The sequence below is a fragment of the Terrapene carolina genome, unplaced genomic scaffold (genome assembly GCF_002925995.2).
Source record: "Terrapene carolina triunguis isolate 2854851 unplaced genomic scaffold, T_m_triunguis-2.0 Scaffold402, whole genome shotgun sequence".
Classification (NCBI taxonomy): domain Eukaryota; kingdom Metazoa; phylum Chordata; order Testudines; family Emydidae; genus Terrapene; species Terrapene triunguis.
The window spans coordinates 335094-341522 of record NW_020664753.1 but is presented as its reverse complement, the minus strand read 5'-3'; positions in this window follow the sequence as shown (position 1 = coordinate 341522).

Genomic DNA, 6429 nt, shown 5'->3' with positions numbered 1-6429 from the left:
GGGAGGGATTAGAGCCTCTCGCCCCCGAGCCTGCAAGGAGGGGTTGGCCGAACCCGGGTAAAGCAGGCAATTAAGATTAAAGCGGCACCCACTAAACTGGGCGGGCTGCCCACGTGGGATGTGGATCGCTGCTGGGTACCCCAGCCACACTGATCCGGAACCCACTTGGCGCTGGGCCAGAGTCTGCTGTGGGGTAAATCTCCTGGTTGCCATGCACTGACACTGGGGTAACCCACTGCCCCCTTCCCTCCAGCGCATTGACACCGGTCAGTCTGACAGCAGCAGCAGGCCCTCAATGTCTTGGCATCGGGGATGCTTTTCCTTGCGTCTAAACACCGTACTCTCGTGAGCTGAGCCCAGCTCTACATCTTCAGGCCCATCTCTGCTCCTTTGTCTTGCAGATGCCGCTGGGTTAGCCGGCAACTCCCCTGAAAAGGCCCCATAGACTTGCAGAGCCGGCCGGGCTAATGGGGCCACTTACCACGGGCCATTACAGCATTGTCAAGTGTAATTGACTTGAGCATGTCTTCACTGTCTCTGATCCAAGCCCACAGGGGCCTGTTTGTTGCCATTCAATCCTTTAAATAAACATTGTGGCTTTGAGTCAAACTCAGGGGCTGCGTTCTAGAGGCGCCCGCATGGGAGGCTAGGGGAGGGGGGCAAGCCAGTTTATAATGGCAATGCTGGGCTGGCAGGGGTTGGCAATGAAGGTGCTGATCAGGGTGGTACAGGAGGGGGCTCACACCGAAGCAGGTATACCGAGATAGCTCATTTCTCTAGCTCCAGGCTCCTTTTCTTTACCTGCCCAAAGAGCATGGCGCTATTAGACACCTTTGAGCTGGTAATAAAGGGCTGAAGGGTGCCAACTCCCCTATCAATGCAGTGGGCAGGTCTGCCTCCAGGGTCTCACCCACACTCTCCTAAAGTCAATGGAAAGACCCCACCAGTGCGCAACACAATGGGGCCCTGGATCTGGAGACCAGTGAGATGAGACAGATAGATGGATCCATCGATCTATTCCATACACACCATTCTATCTATCTAATCTCCCAGCACTGTGGTATCTGAGCAGTAGTATAATCCAAATTAACTATTCTTATTATATTTTCAAAAGGACCTATGAGATTTTTGGAGCCCAAGTCCCATTGAAAGCCAACACAATTTAGGCTCCTAAGTCAATTAGATCTTTTGGAAACTATAATAAATTTGCATCCTATGGAAATTTGTACAGCTTTTTTTAAAAAAGAAGTTGTCTTTATTTTTCCTTTACGACCCACACAGAAAACAACAATGAAACAACATAACAACGATTTCACTCCTCACTAATGTTCCAGTGGTAAGTACACTAAGAATGCTGAACAGTACCGCATTCTGCACAGTAAACAAAAGAAAAGAAATGTGTCAACCCCTAGTGAAGCTGCTGGTGAAGCTCTGTTTCTTAGGGCAGAAGTGGACACAAATTTGCATGGAAATAACTACATCGGTTTTACTTCACAGCTCTTGTTATTTCTCTGTGAGGACACTTATTTCTGAATAACAGAATCCTATTTCAGTTTTGCATATTGACATCAGCAGAAGGAAAATAGGACCCTTCGACTGTAAACTCTTTGGGATAGTGTGGTACTGCCTTTGTGTTCTGGGTTTGTACAGCGCCCAGCACCATGGGATACTGGGCCATGACTGGGGCTCCTGGGTGCTACCATAATCATTAGCATCTGAAATTAGTGTCCAGACATAGACTTGCACCAGAGGAATGAAGGTGTAAATTAAAACTGATGCAGTTTCTGTTGATTGCTCCTTTGTATGCAGACCAGCCCTTAGCACATCATCTAGAGATAGTCAAATGTCATTCACCATGAGAAAATTAATGCAATAAAAGTCTATCACACAAGAGAAAAAGAAATCATCTAAACAGCAGCTCCTGGGAGAGTGACTAAGAACCAAGTATGGAGAACAAGTTATAGATATATAAAACTCTGCACTACTGCACCTCACATAACACTAATTGGCTCTTTGTCTCCTGGTCCAAGCCTACTCTAATGTCAATCATCCCTCAGCTGGCTACTCTAGTATGAGCACACTGGCTCCCTCGTGTGAGAAACTGGCTGAGGTGCATCCTTCAGTCCAGACCTCGAGCATCGCCCGGCCGCAGTGCAGGGAAAGTCCCAGCACATCAGCGGATGTGCTGCTCTGAGCATGTGAAGATGGTCTAGACAGTATTTGGTCCTGCCATGCGGGCAGGGGACTGGACTCGATGACCTCTCGAGGTCCCTTCCAGTCCTAGAATCTATGAATCTATGGATGGGTTGTTTCTTTAGATACAAGAGCAATGTTTTAACCGTGCCCTATACTCGGGGCTGGTCGCTGGGACAGAACCATTTGCCACCAGAGAATGCAGTGCCATCGAAAGGCTTCCGGGAATTATGTTGGCGTCACTGAAATTTCATTTAAGAGAAAACCAGGAAAAAACCCAACTTTCTGAAAATGTCAAAAAGCGTCACCATGTTCAGAATGAAACATTTCCATTGTACAGTCTGAATTAACTTTTCCTCTTGGAATTGTTTATTTTGCATAATAATGGCATCGAAAATGTAAAGTAAAAAAAAATCAAAACAGAATGTTTCATAACATTTTTGTCTCAATAAATGTTTTGATCAAAACCAAACTATATTTTTAAAATTTTCCTTCCTGGGGACTTCTGAAAGTTGCGTGTTACCTTTCAGTTCCGGACCCAGCCAAATTGCAACATCTCATTTTGAGATCTTTCCCCGTATGGAACTTCTAGCCTCTGCACAGATCTAAAAAAACCTGCAATTAGAAGAAGATGGTTAGAAGAATTTTTTAAAGATTTAGTAGACAGAAAAGGAGGATTCTATAAATACCATAAAGATGTAATCTACAGAAAACTATGTTTTTATCTACTGTGTTGAACGAACTACCTTGCAAGTACTTCCTTGTAATAACAGTAGGACAGAAAAGTCAGCAAGAAGGAAACTGCATTTTGCCAAAATGTAAATGTTTTCTTAGAGTAGCTAAACAAGAAAAGTAGATTTTACTCAGATAAAAAACTGTTAAACAGAAGTTAAGGTTGAGATTTAAAAACATCACAGGGGTGTTTAATCACTCCCAAACCCTAGTATTACAAACCTAGGAAATTCAGAGTTATAGATAATCTTTAAAAAAAAATCTAAATTAACTGACAGTAGGTGTTACATTTCTTTAAAAAGCTGATTCTTAATTCGTTTAAATTCCCAACTAAGTAATCTATTCTGTACTCAAAACGTGTGGTCATTCTGGGGATGATAAAATGTATTTTTAAAATAGAACAGAATGGTTCAATCCCTACTTTAAATGCAAAACTCAACATAGCTATGAAACTGCAATTGGATCTTCCACTGTGTTTTGGAGATTTTAATTTTTTTTCAGCGCACTGGCAAAGCAAGGCTGAAGAGTGAGAGGTGAAAATTGACTCACTCCTAGTTTCTAACAAAATTTAAGACAGCCTACTTTTTATAGTGGATAATACAGTCATTGTTATATTATGATCAGTATTTCTGACAAATATCGTTATATGCTGTAGTTTCTGTCATAGAATAATATTTGGATCACATTAATTGTTACATATAATGGATTTATTCAACATGAACAAAAAATCTGTTTTGTGGATCTTTAGATGACTAGACTGCCATCATCTAAACCTTAAACGTTTTATTATGTAAATTTTTTTTAAAAAATACTCCATAGATTTTGCCTAAATGAAGCAAAACCAGAAACCTGCATATCTCCATTAATTATGTGAGGTAAGAATTTTTAAAAAGTTCTTTTCTCAGACTGGGAAAATTTTAGCCCTGATTTCATTTTGTTTTAATTAATTCAGTAATAGTTCCCAATATTTCATGGCTTTATTATCCATGTGCTAATGTCAGGGACCTGTACTGAGCTGTTAAAATTGACAAATAAAAACTATGTTAAACTACTGCTATTAAATGTCAATCTTAATTCCAATGTAGAGTAAAATACATTGCAGGAAAATTATAATTATCCCCAAACTAAGTGTTATAATCCCAGGAAATTCAGAGTTGATGTTAATAAAATTTAAGAAATCCAAACATGCTGTGGGGTGGAAATGCACCATTAAGGCATACAGACAACCTTAACTCTACCCTGTAGTGACACCATGAAATAATCAGACCATTATGATTAAAGCATTTTTAAGTATCTGTTTCCAGGTTAGATTAAAGTGATTTTTAAAGATGTTCTTTTTTCCCTCTCTAGTGACATCACTATAGGACAGAGTTAAGGTTGTTTGCATGCCTCAACTGTATCTTTCCATCCCTTATGATGCCGCCATGTGAAAGAAGTGAAAAACTCCTTTCTCTTTAAAATCAGATTAATCTAAACTGGGACCCCACACTAACATATTATAATCATAATTAGGTAAGTATTGACTGGCATCATTACAGGGCAAAGTTTAGGTTGTTTAGGTGCCTCATCTGTGCATTTCCATACCTTGACATGTTTGGATTCCTTCGAAGTTTGACCTTGACCCTGAATTTCTTTGATTTATAATGTTTGTTTTGGATATAATTACAACATCCCAGTAATGTTTTTTACCCTTAGGGTACTGACACATACTATCATACTTATTCCATCTTAATGCATTTTTTCTAAGAATTGTATATTCATTGTTGTTATTATTTACATAACACACAAGTCTATACATTTTAAAGCCAAAAGAAATAGACAGGTCCTGCCCTGGAGAACTGAGCAACATACTGACAAATGGGAAAACAACCCAAAATATGTTTTAATTATTATTGGGCTAAATTTCCTCCCCAACCTCCCTTCTTTATATTTTTTTTACTTAAAAACAACCCCCTAGCCTTCTTCTTTATTACCGTGTCTGGCTTTCTACCTAATGGCCTTTGGAAAAGGTAGCAAGCCCAATATTCAATATTACCTATTTGTCATTAAAGCAATACACCCTAACAAAAGCATGTTTTTTGATTTGCCTGCTTTACGCTGTGCAAAACAACTGGGTTTCAGATGCTGTTCCAAGAAGTCTGTTCCCATTGCAGCTAAATAGATTCCTGTTTTCATGTATATATCGAGATTCCTTAGAGGGGGCAGGGCAAGAGATCAACCAGAGGTCAAGTGCATAACTGTTTGTAGATGGTTAATTAGCACAACAGAGAATGATGGTTGTGGTTTTTCAGTACAATATTTTAAGGTTTAAACTTGCTTCGCGGGGAGGTTTGCAACTGATTTCAGTGGGGGCAAGATGGGTCCTATAGGGCTGAATTCCCCTTTCCTCACAGAGACTCTCCTTCTCAGCTGAGCTAACCTTTCGCAAAAAAACCTAAACTAGGTAAAATTTGCCTGCTTTCAAGTTTTGTTCCACACCTAGATCCCGGCCCAGGCTTGAGGAAAGCTTTCAGCGAATCCCAGCCAAGTATGCACAAGCGGCTTATTTCCCCCAGAAAGCCAACGTCCAGGAAGGATTTATAGCTGTGAGCCCAGACCGTGCAAAACCTTGGCTTTGGCTCTGCGTGGGTTTCGCTTTGGGGTTTCAGGGCTATTGAGTTTTCAGGCTTCTTCAATGGACCAAAACTAGAAAAAAAGGTTGATTAGCCCCCATGCAAACAGAAACCAGCCAGGTTTGCACATACTATATTTTCCCCCCCGACAGGACCCCTCCCTCATTCAGTGCACAGGACGGACGGGCTCTGGGGATAATCAAGGTTGTGTTGTGATGGAGACTGTTTCCAGGACCTCTGCTTCCTCTGTTACAGCAGTGGGAAGGTGTGTACTATTTGTAGTACTGGGCCAGCGGGTCAAGGCGGCCTGCCCATCAGTAAAGGACACAGTGCTAAGCTCAGTGCCTCCCAGGGGAGAGCCAGGCATGGAAGGAGAGCAGAGTATTGGACTGGAGATCTGGCAGCCTGTATTCGAGACAAGAAGATGGAGCTGCTAAGCACTCTGGCTTGTTCCATGGCATCCGATGCACACTTTTTCTTTGGTCTCTTGTCAAGCTCAAGGCTGGGGGCGGTGCACTGCCTCCTCTGGACTCTGGAAATGGGCATGCACCAAAGCTGCAGTGCAAACCCCTGCAAATCATAGGGAAATTCAGACCCAGAAACAAACTTCCCAGCCATCTTCCAGATGTATAATCATCAGACCAGCAAGTGAAGGTGTAATACACTGGCCAGTCTGTATGTGTCCTACTGCCCTCTAGTGACCGGAGACTAGAGAAGCTTGAATTTATGTTTGAAAAAATGCCACAAAAATGTATTCCACTGTTTGCAGTGTTGTTGAAGTCATGTCGGTCCCTGGATGCGAGAGAGACAAGGTGGGGGAGGTAATATCTTTTATTGGCCCAACTTCTGTTGGGGGCAGGGACAAATTGCTCTGGTTGTCTTCCCCAGACCA